This window comes from Cyanistes caeruleus, unplaced genomic scaffold (genome assembly GCF_971803275.1).
Source record: "Cyanistes caeruleus unplaced genomic scaffold, bCyaCae1.hap1.1 HAP1_SCAFFOLD_107, whole genome shotgun sequence".
Classification (NCBI taxonomy): domain Eukaryota; kingdom Metazoa; phylum Chordata; class Aves; order Passeriformes; family Paridae; genus Cyanistes; species Cyanistes caeruleus.
The window spans coordinates 450,072-468,442 of NW_028255908.1; the positions used below are offsets into that span (position 1 = coordinate 450,072).

At 51.4% G+C, this 18,371-nt stretch overlaps 1 protein-coding gene and 1 long non-coding RNA gene across 2 annotated transcripts in view; both read right to left on the minus strand.

Moving 5' to 3' along the window:
* The window catches only part of LOC147646225 (uncharacterized), a 385,217-nt gene that overhangs the window by 2,748 nt on the left and 364,098 nt on the right, over positions 1-18,371 (minus strand). The window lies entirely within an intron of this gene.
* LOC147646226 (uncharacterized) lies at positions 797-2,142 on the minus strand. The gene is made up of 3 exons (XR_015281931.1): positions 2,030-2,142; positions 1,320-1,437; positions 797-896 (listed from the first exon to the last, which is right to left on the minus strand). It is a non-coding gene; the product is annotated as an uncharacterized LOC147646226 (long non-coding RNA).

Sequence of the window (18,371 nt, forward strand, 5' to 3'; positions counted from 1 at the left end):
TGTGCTGCAGGGCCATTTGCAGAAGGGGCCTTGGTGGAAGTACTTCCAGCAGATGGCCATGGGATTTTGTGCAGTGAGCAGAGAACCCGGGACAGGTGAGAAAGACAGCGGGATCAGAGAGTATTTGCTCCTTACCGATCGAGCAGTGAAACTGTCATAAGGAGTTTTTTGTTCGGCCATTTCAATTGCCACAATTCCAAAAGACCACACGTCCACTTTGGGGCCATATGGTTGACGCTGCACCACTTCAGGTGCCATCCACCAAGGAGTCCCGGTGACCGAGCACCGCTGATTTTGCTCAGGGGTGAGCTGAGCAGAAAGGCCAAAATCAGCTGAGGAGAAAGCAAAATACTCTTTTAATTTTAATACTCTCAATTAGGAAACCAAGCCAAAGAATTCCCCAGTAGAAGGTTGAGAATGTGCAGTTGAATTTCCTGGACAACAATCCCTGCTCTGTTTCCTTGGGGCTTTAGCCAAGGCAATATGAATTGGCTACTTCAAACATCCCCCCATTTCTTACACTTCCTCCAGCAGTGCCTTTTGTTCCCCTGAAGGTTTAGATTGCAGCTCCCTCCCTCTGGAAGGAACACACACAGACACACACAGAGCAATAGCACTCTTAGCTGCTTGTGGCTCCTTGTCATAGCTGTGTGCACCCTGCAACTGTGCCTTCAGCCCACAGCAGGGGGGACCCCTGCACTGCCAGCAGCAGCATTTTTGGGGAGCTGGCAGTCACTGAAAGCAGCCCCACACCCCCCATTCCTGGAAGGCTGAAGCTGAGCAAGAATACACTGACCCAGCTTGACAGAGCCGTCGGTTCTGAGAAGGATGTTGTTGCTCTTGACATCTCGATGGATCACGTGGTTGGAGTGAAGAAAATCCAGACCTTGCAGGCACTGAGAGAGAAAAGAGAACCAGGGGGGCAAAAAGTAGTGCTGTGAGTTCATCGCACAAGCAAGGAAACAGCTGTGGAAGGTTCCCTTTGCAGGGGAATGGGGAGGAATGGCAGAACACAGCGCCATTGAGAGCAAGAGCCTGCTGCTCCCACAGTAGCAGAGCAGCACCTTTCTCAGTGGAGAACTGCAAATGCCAATGCAAGAGACAGAGCTAGAATACAAGAGCAGGGGATAAGAGTACAGGAAGTGAGTCCAGTGAGTGTAGGGGCACTGGCAGACAGTTCCCTTGAGATGCTCTTGCTTGCCCATAGCCGAGCAGCAGCACAGAAACCAAGCTTGGCCCATGAAATCCCTCCTGTTCTGAGCCCCTGTTTCCCAGACAATGCAGCTCAAGGCCTTGGAAGCACAGATGGGATCCCTGACCTCCCGACTGACAGCTGCAATCTCTCCTTCAGACATTTGAATCTCGTCGATGAGATCTCTCAGAGTGCCTCCGTCCATGTACTCCATCACCAGCCAGAGTTCCTCATGCACAAGGTAGCTGAAAAAAGGAAACAAGGCCATGCAGGTGAACATGCACGGCTAGGTTGGTTTTTTGCTTGAGTCTTGTTTCTGGGTCCCTTGGAGACAAGGGCAGAAGAAAAGGAATCTACATTGCCTCTAGGCTGTGCAGTGTTTGCAGTCTGTGCTGTCTCAAGGAGAAAGGCAGTTTAGGAAGAGCCCAGATAAAAAACCTGTCACGCATGGCATTTCTGGAAATAAGCACCTAGTCTTCCTGGCATGCACAGCAATGGAAAAGAGGGGCAACAATGCAAGGGCAATCCTCTCTTGGATGGTTCATCAGCATTTAAGAAACTTGAAAAACTGAGTCCCAAAGAACTGTGGAGGCAATGAACTTACAAGGTATTGAATTCTTAAGATAGGGCTGATGCAGGTTTTTGAACAATTTTCAGTCTGCATTTGCCAGGGTGGATTCATGCAGACAAAATGCAGTCTCTTCCCATCCATTGGAGATAAGTAGAGAAATAATCATTAACAACTCTATTTCCTGCCACTGACCAAAGTGGGGTTTTAAGCTCTCATGCTTGTAGTATGTAAACAAACATTCAAGGGATAGGACCGTGACCACTCACCTGGCTAAGTAATTCACGATCCTGGGACTCCTATTACTCTCCATGATCCTGATTTCATTCATGGTTAGTATCTTCCTATTCACTCCTTGCACATTTATTTTCTTTATGGCCACCTCAAATGACATTGAAAAGGAGTAATTTGAGAAAATTGGTAGCATGAGACCACAACACACATGGAGCAAGTGATTTTGGAATGGCACAGCCAAGCTGTGCCAAAGTGCCTTGTGATTAGACCTCATCACCGGAGTAATTAGGGAGTGACATTCCAACAGCCCATTTCTCTGCTCCCTTGGGGGCCAGTTACAGGACATGTGGCCACTGGCGATTTGCCTTGTCCACAAAGCCTGTTCCAAGTGCAATTTGCAGGCTGGCTCCAGTCTGTGCTTCTTGTGCCTTTTCAGCACAGCTCTACTCAAAGCTCCAGCCACAGCTGTCAGCAGTGGGGAAAGGCCTGGAGAGCAGCAGAGGCTGCAGGGGCTGTTGACATTTACCTCTCCTCCTGTTGCAATGTCAAGTGCTCTGGAAACCTCTCCAAAACCCCTAGAAACAAAACAGCAGCAAAGAAAGGAGAAGCCATTTAGATCTTGCAGTGGAAGCCAGTCCAGACAGGAGAGCTCTGCTGTAAATGCCTAAAAGCTGCAGGTTGCAGGAGGGGTCTGCCAGAAGGCAGATGATGCATTTTCCCCTCAAGTGCCTGGGCACTGGGCCTGTTCCAGAAGCCTTGGGCTTTACTGCCTCAGCTCCAAAAGGCAGCTTATTCCTTCATCTCGGCTATCAGCTTCTAAACTGTGCAATTCTAATCCTGAGCACGGAGTATTTCCTTTAGCAAACTCTTGGAGAGAAATGTTCCTGAGAACTGTTATCTGACAGCTCTCATTGGGGGTAGGTTGTGCTTTCAGGCAAGCAAGATTCTTCTCCTTTCATTAGTGTGGCCAGATGATTTGGAAACATCCAAAAATGTGAAGGAAATGAACCCTGAGCTGTCCCACACTTGAGAGACAAGCAGATTTCCCAGGTTCTGTTCCTTGCTGCAGGCAAGACCTTGGCAGCATGGAGATGTCTTTGACAATGCCTTCTGAGCACACTTGACAAATTCTGGCCAGTACTGAGAGATGGGGCAGACTAAGCCCGCTGTCTAAACATGTGGACAACCTGTCTGACTTCCCACTTGATGGATATTCCCCCAGGGAAACACCTGGCCCATGGCTGTGTAGAAGTGACTGTGGTTGGACTCACCCGCTGCCAAGACTTTCCAGTTCGATGTATTTTGTGATGGGATTTTCCTTGTTCACCATTCTCCCTGAGGGAAACAAAATGCAAGATGCTGACTCTCAGGCAGAGATCCGAACTTGCAGGAGATGCCAAAGGCAGCCCCGCTGTCTGGGGCTCTGAACCCTCTGTGGTCAGCTGGGCAGCAAGCACAGCAGCAACAAGACAGGCAGTTGTGCAGTACAAATGGGCAGCAGAGAGACTGATTTTGTCCAGTCCTTGGAAGGAAATGAAGCGCAGAGAGCACAGCAGGGCACAGCACAAGGCTGGCAAAGGCCAAGCATGAGCACTGACAAGCAATGGCAAGAAGACACAGCCAGCCTGAGCCCCTGACAAGCTGTGGTCCCCGTTCAGGACACAACAGCATTGCCTTGGAGATCAGACACAGCCAGGTGCAGATCAAGGCCCTTTTGTGTCCCAGCAGGTGAAGGTAGACACCAAATCAGCTGGGATCTTTTCTCAGCCCCACCAGGTCTTTTCTGAGAGCACAGCACTGGCAGCTGTTATGGGCAAGAAGCAGATTAAATGGGTTGTGCTGCAGAATCACAGAGGGCTTGATGTGTTTTCCCAGAGACTGATCTGAGCAGGGCTTGGGCCAATAGGTAGGATTCTAAGAGTCATGGGAATGGCTGGGAATCAGGGATGAAAAAGTGCCATGGATCTGAGGAATACACAGCACAGGGGCTGCAGGCTCGCTCCTGAGAAATGCCTGCAGTGCTGTTTTATCTGATCACACCACGTGGATGTGTCTCTTGGACACATCTTTAGAAAAATAAAACTAGGATATTAATTACAGATTGTTATACAAGTATCTGTTTCTTCATTGTGGGCCCAATGAAAACATCTCTTGCTCTGTTTCTGCTGTCACCTGATGTAGTTTCAAAGGAGTCCTCACTGACAAAAATACAGCATTCTCATAAAAACCTTGTAGATGTAGTAGAGGCAATAAATACAGTCCTAAAAATGACACCAGTAAGACACATGGGGCAGAACAGCTCTTTCAGGATGGAGAAAAAGCAAAAACCCCTAAATGCAAAACCAAACAAGGCTAAAAACTGAAAACTAAAATCGGAACCACAACAAAAAGACAAAACCCCAAATCCAATCAATATCTCTGAAGTCTTTTGGTTCTGACAAGTGCTGGGAAGTCTGGAGTCTAATGAGAATTTAGGAATCAAATATTCTGTTCAGTTTGGCCACTAGCACACAGGACTTGCACAGATCATTTGCTGTGCCACAGCCTCCTGCTGATCCAAGAACAATTCCTGCTTCTGCCTTTAGTGGCAAGGGAATGCCAGGCAAAGCCGAGCCAGTCCAAGCTGCCCTCAGAGGCAGCAGGAGCAGCCAGAGCGCTCTCTCGCTGCCTCAGAGCACAGCAGTTCCTGTGGGGAGTCCTAAATGTCTCTGGGACACCAAAGTGAGGAGGATCATTTGCTACAGCTCTGCTGGCACGTGCACACAATACACTGTCCCTCAGACAAGAAATACACCAGACGTACTCAGTTGCTCCACGAAGTCTCCCTGGCTCTCCTGGAGCTGAGCAGCAGATGTGTCACTGCTGGAAATGGACAAACTGCCCAGGATCCACTGCTCAGCTTGGGCAACAAAGGCTCCTTTAGATGCTGCTGCTGCTGCTGCTACAGCAGATTGAATGGAAGAGCCTGTGTAGATCTGCAAGAAGAAAGGAGTTTGTGTCAGAAAGCTGGCTGGCAGAGATTACCCTGAGTTCCCTTTTCAAATGCAAGCCCTTAGGAAGTTGCTGTTAGCCACATGCAAAGCTCATCAACTGGATTTTTTGGATGCCCACTTCTGGAACCAAATGGTCAAAACCCAAGGTTGGTTTTAATCAAGTTGATGGCCAGTTTCATATTCCATTTTCCTGGATTTTCTGAAGGATGACTGCAACAACGACCATTGCACTTCCTCCCAAGGATCCCTTTCCCCCTCCAAGGGCTGCAGACACATTTGCAGCTCCTTGTTCTAATGTTGGAGCTCCTCCCCCTCAGTCCTCTTTTCCTGCACCATCTTCAGAAGGTGCTCAGCCTGCAGCACTTGTGCTTGGGACAGTACCTGTGCCTCCCGCCGACCTTGGGGCTCTTCATCAGCAGGCATTTGCTGGAAGCCTTCGCAGGCTGCCAGGTGAGATATCAACACGTCCACCTCAAGTCAAAGAGAACAAAGCAGTCAGAGACCACAGCTTGTCCCTGTGTGCCAAGGCTCATTGACTGTGAGCAAAGGGAAAGAGCAGGACAGCAGCAGATTCACCAAGGGATACAGACAGCTTGCAGCTTGTATTCCAAATCTGTCTGGGGGACTGTGTTCACTTGCAAAAAGCCCTGAAGAAACAAGGAGAGCAGGAGCAGGCCAGCAGGAATCCCTTGAGATGAGTGCTGGCAAAAGGGGCAAATGACTGGTGCCACTGTCCAGGGCAGCAGCTGAGATTGAGCACAGCAGGAAATGTCCTTCCAAGCAGCTGGGATAGACACTACAGCAGGATGGCACTGAGAGGCATCAGCCCAGCCCCCTGCTGCTCTGCAGAGGAAAGGCAAGAAGGGCAGAAAGCACCAGACTGCAGTGACTGCTGTGCCTGTCGCTCTTTCACTCACTCGATTTTCTAGAGCCTCTTGCTGCTGAACGAGGAGATGGAATTTCTCTTCGATTATTCTTCTTTCTTCCTCCAGCCTGTTCTCCCTTTCCCTGATCCTAGCCTCAGCTTCCTGCAGCTCTGCCAGAAGCTCCTCATCAGAGGCCTGTGAAGAACCAGAGAGAGGAATTTCCATGAGTGGAGTGTCTGCCTCACTTTCACTCACCTGGTTTTCTTGATTTCCTCTCTGCCAGGGGAGATTCATCTCCTCTTCGATGCTTCTGTCTTCCTCAGGCCTCCTCTTCACTGCCATGATGGCCATCGGAGCTTCGGGCAGCTCTGCTTGGGGCTCTGCCTCGATGTTCTGTACACACAAAAGGAGAGCAAGTGCCTGGGAGCTGCCCTTTTCAGGCCTGCCCTGCCACTCCTGCCCTTCTGACATCTACACTCTTGTTAGAAATCCTGCTCATTCAGGAGACAAGGATGTGTGCAATTGGATCCTCTGCTGCAGGTCAGAGAGCCTCTATGGCCACCTCAGGATATGGAAGAGGACCAAGGTGTTTCTCCTCCCTCTTTTGTCAGCTGAGAATTCTGAGTGGCACTGACAGAGATCCTCAAAAGGCCTCATCAACAAATTAATTGACACACCCCTAGGGATGCCAATGAAGGAAGCCATGGGTCATGTAATGAATGTATGACCAAAGTCACCAAAATCCACCTAAACCACCTAAACCATGGAATTGTCCCACCTCACTAGGACAGGCAGAAATTTATAGGTTGAACAGGGAGTGTCAGGACAGAAGAGGCAGGAGGAGGAAAACAGCTCTGAGGAGAAAAAACAACCATCTCTAAAGGGGTTCTTAGCAACAAAAGACAGCACTCAAGGACTTGCAGCTTTGCCCCCACACTAGGCTCCAATGCAGTTTCCAAAGCTGCAGACTTCACCACAAAACGTATCAAGAGAAACTTGCCACTTGTGGATTTTGCCTCAGAAGAAGGGTTCAGAACTACACAGTTTGTTTCTTTGGCCACACAGGACAAGAATGGCCAGCCACAGCTTCATGGACAACACAATCATCTCCTTGCAGCTTATCAAAAGCCAAAAGACAGGTGGCCTAAAAGACTCTGCAGAAGTGAAGAATTACTCCAGAAAACTGCAGAACACTTCTCCAGGTCATCCTGAGGTTTCCAAAAAGGGACAGCAAACAAACCAATCCCTGTGAGCCCCTGAAATGCCGTGTGAGCCCTTGGCCATGGCTTGGCAGAAGCCAAGAGACAGAGCTTCCCTGAGCCAAGCAGCCAGCTGCTCACCCGCAGGCAGCAGCGCTTTGGGGCCTCAGCACGACGGCTCAAAGCCAAATTTCCAGCTGCCACGGGATGGGGGAATGGCTGGGTGCTGGCAGGACTCCAGCACTCAGCATCCTCAGCCAGCAACAGCAAGTGCTGGCTGCTCAGAAACTTGCAGCTCTGCCTTGCACTAAAGACAGCAGCACCCAGCACTGGCACTTACTGTCTGGGCATGGTCAGGCTGGGCTGTGACCACAGCTGGAGGCTCGTGCTCCTTTTGCTCATTTTGCTCCTCTTTGGCCTCTTCTCCAGGAGCAGAGGGAGCCACAGCAGAGTCTGCTCTTGCTTCTGGGCTCTGTGGACAGATGGTGGAGTTAGGGACAGGCAGCTCCCTATCATTTGGAACCTTATTTCTCTTCAGCTTGATTTCTACAACCAGCTCTACCAAGCACAAATCATCAGCTTTGATAGCAATGGGATTCTAAGTCTCTCCAACTAAATTAAAATGGGTTAATTCAGCCATACTGCAAATAGTTCTGAATTAGAGAGTTCACCCTGGCTACTATCAGCAAGCAACGTTCTCTCTGCAAATCTGAGCTTTGAGTTCTTTTAAAGCTCTGCAATGGAAAATTAGGAAATAGCCAACAATGCCTTTGCTATTGCTGTTGTAAACATGGAAATGGATCTTCTTTCAGCCCACCCAGCTGGCCCTCTGCACTCTACTGCCACAGGCCAAGCTCACAGTTCCCTGCACAGTTCTGAAACACCAGGAGCATCAAATGTTCCTTTCTGACTCACCTCAGGATCGGCACCTCTGAACACACGGCTCAGATGACCTGCAGTGGGCAAGGAAAATGAACCAAATTCTATGAGAAAACTGGAGAGAACCGTGGCCTATTTAGAGAAGCATCTGAGAAGATCTCCCAGTCTGCATTTTCAAAGGTGTCCTGCTTGACTGGTGTGGTTTAAAGCAACAACTTCAAAAAAATCACTAGAAAAGTTACTTATTTCTTGCTGTGAGATATGGATTAGAACAAGAGCAAAACAAGCTTAAAACTTAAATGGAATAAAGAAAGTTTATTTACAAAAACTACAGGAATAAGAAACCAGAATAAAACTTCCAGAACAACCCTTTTCTCCCCCACTACCCAACCATTCCCTTGTTTACATGACCACATAGAGACAAAAAACTTTAGAACTTTGGTGTTTACAACAGTCCCAATTCCTGCTGGAGTCTTTTCATCAGTCTTTGTAGAGAAACAGAAGTCTTCTTCTGCTATCTATGGAGTTTTTCACAAGAAAATGATTTTTCTTCATAGCTTTCTATTTCTCTGATGCCAGCTGCCCTGAAATCTGTCATCAGTTGTCTCCTCCCATTTCCCATCACTCTGAGGTGTGTTATGGGTCATGAGTCTAGGGATGTCATTTTTATGAATGAGTTATTCAAAGGCAAAAGTTCTCTTCATCTGTTTTTGTGAGCCCTCCTGGAAACAGAAGTTTTCTTTTTGCTTCTTAAAAGCCACAAATCTTCAACTCTTACTTCTCCCCCTCTGTTCCAGGATCTCACAGTGTCACAACTACTTCATCATTTGCTCAAAATCCACACTTGGAAACACTCCATTCCTCCCAATATACTCTGTCATGAATTAAAGGAGGTTTTTTCAGAACACTACTGTCCATCTCCATAGCTTTAACAGAAAAATACTTCAGCTTATTAAAGCATCTCCTTCTTTCTCTTCCCCCTCTAAATTTAATTTTTTTCTTCACTCTCTTTAATGGGTTGATGGTTGATCACTCCCTCTCTCTCTGGAAAAAAACAATCTGCAAGTCTCATGCAGGTAGTAAAAGAGTTAAAATCTTGCTAAAGCTGCAGATGTTGATGGTGTCAGGTTTCAGTTCAGTGGCAGAAACTGCAAACCAAGTCAGGCTGGCCGGCTCCGTTTCTCCCCCACCCCGCCCTCTGCAGCCTTGTCCGGCCTGGAGGGGGGGAGGAGGCCGAGACAGAGCCCTGTGACCTCGTCAGAAGCCAGAAACCAAAGAGAGCAAGAAATTCCCGGCCTCACATCTTCAGGTGGTGTTCACAGGTTGATCTCACTTCTCAATAGTTAAAACCGCTGCCAATTCTCACCCATGGCCAGGAATTAGTCAGGAGAAAAAACTCCCATCAGCCTCCAGCAGTTTCAACTTCCCCAGCTCTCAGAGCTATCTTAAAAGTAAAGTCACCCCAAGAGATTGAGCCAGCAAAGTGAGGAAATGCCAGACTCTGCTGCCACAGGCTCTCCCGTGGAGGGAACAGAAGCCCTGCAAATGCTGCCCGCAGCCCCCTGGCTACAGACACCCCGTGTTTTGCTGAAGGTGTTGACAGGAGCTTGACCAAACCAGGGGCATCCTCATGGTCTTTGTGTTTCAATAGCAACCCGGTCACTAAGAAAGAGCAGGGAGACCTACAAAAGCCAGCTCAGGTTCCAGCCAGGGAAAACCTCTACTTACGTGCCAGGTTGGTGAGGTAATAGCCGGAGTAGCCAATGACATAGATGGTGCAAACGGCAACAGCGAGCTGCTCCATCATTGTAGCACTGCTGTGCCAGTTTGCACACTCTGCTCCACCACAAAAACAAACACGGCTCCTGTCAGTGTGCAGCTGCCCACTGACAAACGCCTCAAGCAGGAGGATGCTCCTGCACTGAGCAAGCCCAAGAGCTGCTCTGACCCTGAGGCCTTCCGTGCACCAAGGCAACCTTGGGATGTCACCACGACAAGGTGGCATCCATGCCCTGACATCACAAAGCCAATGCTCTGCGCTGCTCTGGGAATTGATGCAGAGCAACCCAACCTTCCCTACAGCAAACACAAAATTGCCTGGCAGATTCTCCTCTGTCACAAAGGGTCACAAATCCTTTGGTGGGCTGTGGGAAATGGAAAGACAGAAACTTCCACAGATACTGAAGGGTTTAATTTACAGCCTTGGAAGGAGCTTGGGTTCATGCAATGCTAAAGGTTCACAGACGCTGAGTCGAGAATTCATAAGCTTATGTTCCTATAGCTGCAAGTAAGAATATGCCATAAGTAAATAAAAAACTGTATTGAGTGAGATGGTGGAGAGTTTTCATCTGTGATTGTGTGATTTTATAGAGCAAGCTATGAATCTAAATATTATCCTAAAAAGCACATGTGTGTAGGTGAGCTAGCAGTGTATTGGGTGAAAAGCAGACACAGTGCAGCAGAACTTGGCAAAGGTGAAAGGTGATTAAGTAATAATAAACCTCTTCAATTTAGTGCATTAGCCAAAAATCTCAAATTAGCGAATCTCAGCCACTGCACCAGGCTGAAGCTGAGGATCCCCAGCCAAGCTCAGAGGGAGGAGAACACAGCATTTGTGGGATCCTTTCCAGTCTGACTTGCTTTAGCTGGAGCCTGGGGGAGGAGAGAGCAGGAGAAGGGTTGGCTGAGTCCTCTCCCCTCTGCCTTGCCCTTCTCTGCTGGATCCTCAGTTCATCCCACATCCACCCCAAGACTCCATCCCCGTCCTACTGGTGCTGACGGGATTAAAGGAGATAAAGAGGAGATTAAAAAGATAGAGAGAAGAGAAAAAGAGAAGTTTAAATGCAGCTTAAATATGAAAGAAATGCACATGTTAGTGACTGCTGAGAGTTGAAAGGGAGCTGAAGGGTTTGGGAAGGGCCAGGAGCCCGTGAAGGGCTCAGGAGCTGCTGCTGCCGGGAGGGAGGAAATGCACCAATGGCTCCCAGCAGAGTCTGTGCTTTGAGGCTCTTTCCCAAACAGCTGCAGGAGGGAAAGCAGCTGAGTTTGGAGGAAGAGTTTTCTGCTGAGGTTTCCTGTTTGGAGCTGTCACAAGCTTGAGCTGCTCAAGGGAAACGCGGCTCTGCTTCCAGCAGGGCCCAACTGCCCGGGAGCACAACTTGGTTCCCTGGCCCTGAGCCAACGGGCAGCAGCAGCTTCTGTTCCCTCCTGGCTCTTGTGTCATTTCCAGCAGCACAAGACACACCAAGAAAAGCTCCTCCAGAACATGCCATGAGAAACACAACCTGATTTCATTGCATGAAGGAGCTCTGACAGTCCCACGGGCTCAGGTTTGTTTGTCAGTGAACAGAGCAGGGAAAAGCACAGACACATTCCCTGCACAGGGAATTCACAGGAGGAAAGTGCAGCGCTGGAGGATGTGCTTGGATACAACGTTCCCACGGCAGTTTTGGGGATAAAATCGTCAGCAGAGAGAAAAGAAAAAGTCCTACCAAGGGTGGGCTGGGGAGGGCTGGTGCTTCCCGGGAGGCTCCCGAAGCTCAAGAGGACAAAGCCCAGACCTTGTCCAAGCTGCGAGCTGGGTCTGAGCCAGAAACCAGGGGGTGGCAGAGACATTGCTGCTGAAGGGCTTCAGATTGCCAAAGCTAAAGTGTCCAGCATCAAGGGACAACTTGAGGTTATGGAAGTCCCAGTGCCCACGTTCCATCCCCTCATTTCAAGCTGAAAGCGGAGCTTCACTTGTGACTCTGCTTTTTAATAAAGAATGTAAAAATTCAACAAAATTCCCTTAGAAAGACCCCATGAAGGTTCACAATGTGAGAGCTCACTCGAGGCAGCCCCAACTCCTGCCCTGGTTCAGTCCCTGTCAGGCCCACTGTGCTTTCCAGCTGCTTTGCTCCAGCTCCCCCCAGATCACCACGAATTCCACTGAACTGAAACAAATCCAAATCCTCGTGGGTCGGGACAAGGGCAGGGAGAGGTCACTCAGGGATCACCATCAGGGGCACAACAGCCCGACACGGGGAAATGCACTGAACTTAGAACTGAGCAAATCAGACCAGGAGAATGAGGATTAAAATCAATCTTGAGAAACACCTCCTCCCGCTCCTGAACTTTTCTGTCCGGGCCGCTGCTCGCGGGGCACAGAGAGGGGCCCGGCCGTGTCTCTCCAAACCTCCCTGGGAATCACCCCAGAGCCCTCAGCCTTCTGTGTGCCCATCCCCGGGGCCCCTTGTCCCTCCCAATGGCTCCCGTGGCTCTCCCATTCCTTCCCAGCCTCTCCCAGTCCATCCCAGTCACCCCAAACGCCCCCCGGTCCATCTCTTCCATCCGTGGATCTCTCGCCCCTCAGCCAATCAGAGCGCGTCCCTCTGATGACTCATCAGTTGCCGGGCAGATCCACAGAGCCGAGAGCCCCGCGCTGGACTCGGCCGCTCAGTGCCGCGCACTTCATTCCCAGTCCCGCCCAGTGCCACCACAGTCCCTCCCAGTGCCACCACAGTCCCTCCCAGTGCCACCACAGTCCCGCCCAGTGCCACCACAGTCCCTCCCAGAGGCCCCACAGTCTCGCCCAGTGCCACCACAGTCCCGCCCAGTGCCACCATAGTTCTTCCCACTCCTTTTAAGCCATTCCCAGTCTATTCCGAGTTCATTCTCACTTCACTGCCAGACCTCTATCCCCTTATCCAGTGTCCCAGTATCCACTCTCATCTCTCTCAGCGTCACCCCAGTCCCTCCCAGTCCATTCCCAGTCCCTCTCAATGCCACACCACTCCTCTCCCATCTCTCCCAGTTTCCCTCCAGCTGATCCCAGTCTGTCCCCACTCTCTCCCAATTCCCCCAGCGTGTCCATCTCGCTGGTGCCCTCCAGCTCCCAGCCCGGCCCCGGCCGCCTGCTCTGCTCCCTGATGGATTTCTCCCCTGCCCACATCCAGCTGAGCTGCTCCCAGGGCCAGCAGCAGCTCTCGGGCCACGTGCTGGCCACTGCCGTGCTCCCCAGCGGGGACTGGAGCCAGCAGCTCCTGGTGCTGCTGGAAACCGCCCCCGGCAATGCGGGCTCAGCTCCAGCTGCCAGGTGGAGCACGGCAGCCTGGAGCACCCCCTGAGCCGGCACTGGGGCACGGCCCGGCCCCACAGCGCCGGGGGCAGCGGGGGAGGCACTGGGGGGGCCCAGAGGGGGATTGGGGGGTGCTGGGAGGAACTGGGAGGGAGTTTGAGACAGACTGGTTTAAACTGGGGAAGGGATTGAGGTGCTTAGGATGGCTGGGAAGGGGTTTGAAGGAGGTTGGGGAAGGTGGGATGGGGTTCTGGCGTTCCTGGTGGACACTGGGAGGGAGTTTGGGGGTGCTGGGTGTCACTGAGAGGGATTTGAGTGAGCCTGGAGGAGCTGGAAGGAGATTGGGCATTGGAAAGCAGGGATTGGGATGAGGTTGGTTGTGCTGGGAAGAGACTGGGAGGAGTCTTGATGAGTCCTGGTGGGGCTGGGAAGGGACTGGGAGAGGGTTTGGGGGTCCAGGGGCAGTGGGGAGAAATTGGGAGGGGGCTGTGGGATCCTGAGAGGAACAGGAGGGGCTCTGGTGGGTCCTGGGGAGGCTGGGAAGAGACTGGCAGTGATTTACCAAAATAGCGATATTGATCCAGTATCAACATCAATCTGTTAATGGACAAAAAACCTCTCCAACAGTTTAAAGTTACAAAGTGGATGTTTAATCACAGCACTGTGTGAGTGTGGGAGTCACCCCTTAATACGCACTGCAAGTTGACAAAAGATTCCAGTGTCTATTTATTTACAGAAGTCTTAAATATCCAAAATACTAATACATACTAATACTAATGCATATGCATAATGCTAGCACCTCCCATGTGCCACTTCGGATTAGAATTCATGGTAATGATTTTAATGTCATTACGCCTGCATGGTTGGCTCCCTAATTTGAGGAGGGGGTCGTTTTGGTGTGGAGGGTTCATCAAGGGATGAAGGAAAACCGCTCTTCCTCACTCTCACCTTTCTACCTTTACAATGATTAACATTACAAATGACATTTGGTACAACTCCAGTTTCCTCTCTTGTGACTTTGAAATGGGTTTCCAGATGTAAGGTCTGTGATCTTCCTGAACCCATTTATCAGTTTCTCTTTTCTCATTATAAGCACAGAAAAACAAACACACAGTGAAAGGGAATTTTTTACCTCAGTCCGAGATTCATTATCTCAAATCCTGCTTCTCACTTAATCATTAACTCTAACTACTTCCAGCAAGGCCTGTCTCTAGCTGAGATCTCCAAATTTTCTAAAATACCTAATTTTTTGAAATTAATTAGTCCAAAGGAGGTTTCAGAGGGTCCTGGGTGGGCTGTGGGAGACTAGGAGGGTCCTTGGAGGGGCTTGGGGTGTCTGTAAGAGGTTTTGGGGGTCCTGAACCCTGCAGACACCCAGGGATGCTGTGAAATGCTGCCTGCATCAAGATGCTGACAGGGATTGGAGTCTCCGTGTTGGGTTTCGTCTTCCTGGCACTGGGGCTCGGCTTCTGCCTGCGCAGGAAGGTGAGGGGGGGTCCTAGGGGTGGTGTCCTCCGCCCCCCAAGAGCGTGTGTGCTCTCCTCAGGCCCCCCAAGCCCGGTGTCACCCCCTTTTCTCTGCCCACAGAGCTCCTGAGGCAGCAGGAAAAGGTTCTCTAGGATTAAAAGTCAACAAATCCACTCTCCCCAAGGAATTCCCATTGCTGTTCTGTGTCCCAATGGATGTTCCTGCACCTGTGTTCATCCAGGTGCCCACAGGGAGCCAGGAAGATGTGGAACCTCCCAGCCAGGTGTCTTCCCAACACGCATCACCAGGACCATGGATCACCAGGGCTCTGCCCAACGGGGGTCACTGGGGATCATCCAACGCCCATCCTCCCATGGGGGATGGAGCTGGAGCAGCGCACGAAGCTCTTCCCGCACTCGGGGCACTCGCAGGGCTTCCCTTACTGGTGCCTCCGTTGGTGTTGGGTCAAGTGATAGCCCCTGGAGAAGCTCTTCCCACACTGGGGACACTCGTAGGGCCTCTCCCCAGTGTGGATGCGCCAGTGGACGGTGAGGGTGGAGTTGTGCTTGAAGCCCTTCCCGCAGTCGGGGCAGCGGAAGGGCCTCTCGTCTGTGTGAATCCGCTCATGTAGGAGGACATGGGAGCTGCACTGAAACCTCTTCCCACACTGGGGACACTCGTAGGGCCTCTCCCCAGTGTGGATGAGCTGGTGTTTTCTCAGGTCAGAGCTCCACCCAAAGCTCTTCCCACATTCCAAGCAGGTGTAGGGCCGTTCCCCCGTGTGGATCACCTGGTGTTGCATCAGGTTAGAGATATCTCTGAAGCTCTTCCCACATTTTCCACACTCATACGGCTTTTCCCCAGTGTGGATCATCTGGTGCCGGATCAGGTGGGAGCTCTGGCTGAAGCTCTTCCCACATTCCCCACACTCGTAGGGCTTTTCCCCAGTGTGGATCCTCTGGTGCTCGATCAGGTGGGATCTCTTTCTGAAGCCCTTCCCACACTCCAAGCACTTGTGGGGCTTCTCCCCCAGCTCTGAGCTCTGGCTGGATCTCTGGCCGTGTTTCTGGCACTGGGGGGATCTTTCCTCCTCGCAGCTCCCTGGACTGGGTTTGCAGCCCTTCCTTGTGTGGCACCTCCAGGACTTTTCCTCCTCCTCTTCCATTTAGACACAGTATGAAAATTCCTGATGAGGAGGAAAAAAAGACAGGAGAGAGCCTTGGACTGGGGGTTCCTCCATGCCCAAGTTCATCTCAGAAAGTCATTTGGCATCTTGTGTCTGTAACAAACCAAAACACCAAGATTCAGCCCAGACATCCTCCAAACATCAAAACTAGATCAAAAAGATCAAAAACTAATCAAACACCAAATTCAGGCAAAACCCCCTCCAGCATAGAAAGATTCAGCCCCTGCAAAAAGACAAAGCACCAACATTTAGCCCAATAAAGCTCAGAAACAACAGGATTCAGCCCAGTGAAAATCGTGGATCCCTCTCTCCAGTCACCTGCTGACTGTGGGCAGGGAAACACTCCTGGGACTGCGCACACAGGGAGGGAGGAACCTTGTGCTGCTTCCTCTTCCTGCTCCTCCTCCTCCTCCTCCTCCTGTGGCCCAACTCTTGCTCACACCTCTTCCTCCTTCTGTAAAACCCGAGATAGATATTTTGACCATTTTGTTCCTCAACCCTGCTTCTCCTTCCCTTCTCCTCCTGCCCCCAGGCCCAGCACCCACTGCCGCCTCCCTCTTCCCCCCCAGTCCCACAGCATCCCACCGCAGGGGCACGGATGCAGCTGGGCCAGCTCGGCCTGGGGCAGCGCTGGGCTCTCGGCCGCTTCCGCCCGCACTCGCTCCCCACTGCAGCCGCTCCCGCCACCACAGCGCGGGGGGGCCCGGCCTTGGCGCTCCCCCCTCCCACCTCCCCAAATTCCCCTCCAGGGGGGCGCCAAGGCCCGGGGGGGAGGGGCGCAGCTGGGATCCAGGTAGAACCATTGAGGGGACAATATGGAATGCTAGAAGGGCATCCTGGACAAAGGGATGATGACCCCAAAATCTCTCTCAAGGGTCCCTTGGGAGCATGTGGAGGTCGTTTGCACATTCTCCCAGAGCTAACTAGGGATATGGACACCCACAGGGGCAAGAAGGGAAGTCCAGAAGGCATTTAGACAACAGGGGATGGATGGTGTTGGTGTGCTGGGAAGGGATTGGCTGAAGGGGAGTGTGCAGGAATGTGCTTAAGGCAAGAAGCAGCAGGAGGAATCCATGGGGTAAGAAAAAGGATGATGGAAAAGAGGAGGAAGAAAAAAAATACTGAGGACTGGGATGTTTTTCACACGGGTCTTATCCTCAGAATTTGCCAGCTGACTCAGATCCTTTGTATCCCAGTTTTGGAGGACAGGAAAACAAGGAGGTGAGGATTTCAGGGGGTTTCTCTGAGCTGGGAGCGGCAGGAGCGGGCGCAGAGCTGCGGCACCGGGAGCACGGGCTGGGGGCCTGTGGGGAGCTGTGGGGCCGGGCCGGGGCTGTGGGGCAGCCGGGGCTCAGCGCCGGGCGCTGCCTGAGCCCAGCACCCCCCGGGCAGGGCCGGCAGTGGCCCCCGGCCCCCAGGAGGCTGCGGGACGCCCCGGCCGCTGCCCGGCCCCGTGGAGCTGCCGGCCCTGCCCGCCGGGGGGGCCGCCTTTGGACACTGCGGCAGGACAGGGACCGGCTCTGGGATACGGGCTGGGGAGGGGAGCCTCAGCACAGCCAGCACGAGGAAGGAACAGCTCACAAATGGCGATTAGACCTGGGAGGACTGAGATCAAGTATCTGGCAGAGCCATGGCTGAAGTGAACCCAGAAGTGTGGGCAGCCCCAGGGAAATTGGCAAAATTAGATATGGAGCCTCTCCAAATTTCCCTGAAGCAACCAGGACAAGAGGTGTCCAAAAGCAATCCCCTGTTCCAAAGGAGGGAAGGAAGGGCTCACAGCCTGTCTGGGAGTCCTGCTCAAGGCACGGCTTGGGGAGCCAGGGATGGCTCCCTAGAATGCTCCTATCCTGCCAAACAAGAAATCCAATGGAATCCACAGAATGCTGCAGGACCCAAGAAGAAGAAATGAGATGATGAAACCGAGGCACCCCACACTCTCAGATCCTTACACCAGCCTCAACCAGGTGCCCTCCTCACACTGCTGCCATTCACAACTTGATGCAAAAGATGCTTTCTGGGGATCTGCCCACTTCCAGAGGATGCAAACACAATTCTGCCTTGGGCTGGCAACAAGAGCTAGAAGGGAAAATGCTCAAGACATGGACGGTCCTTCTGCAGGGATGCACGGAAGCACCGGCCTGATTGGGGCAAGCCTTGCAGGAAATATCAAAGGAATTGACCTCACCTCCAGGGACTGGCTTAATGCAGGATGTGGATGACTTGATCCAGTCAGGAGGACAAGGAGAAGAGGTAGAGGAAGCCTCTGTGAAATGGCTTCATTTTCAGGCTAAAAACCAGCTTTGAGTATCTGAAATAATAGAAAGGGCAAATGATAGAGAAAATGATTACATATTTGGGACAATTTTTGACTGAAGGTTTGTCTTGTACTGACCCTGAGAAGGTTCAGGGAATCTCAGAAATAATGTGACCCAGGACTAAAATGGAGGTGCAGCAATTCTTAGGATTAACAGTATTCACAGGAGCGGGATTGAGGATTCTCTCTTCTAGCCAGAACATTGCATGAATTTTTTACCCCCAGATAGTCTCAATGTTATGGGGTGGACATAAGAAAGAGAACAAAACTCAACAAAATGGAAAAAATAAAATGATTGATGCCCCAGCCATGGCTCTTCCAGACTCAGAAATCTGAACTGCAAGGGAATATTAAACAGGCCACCCCTGAGCCTGCACTGAAGGCAACGCAGCAGCAGCCAGGGCTCCCCAGCGGGGG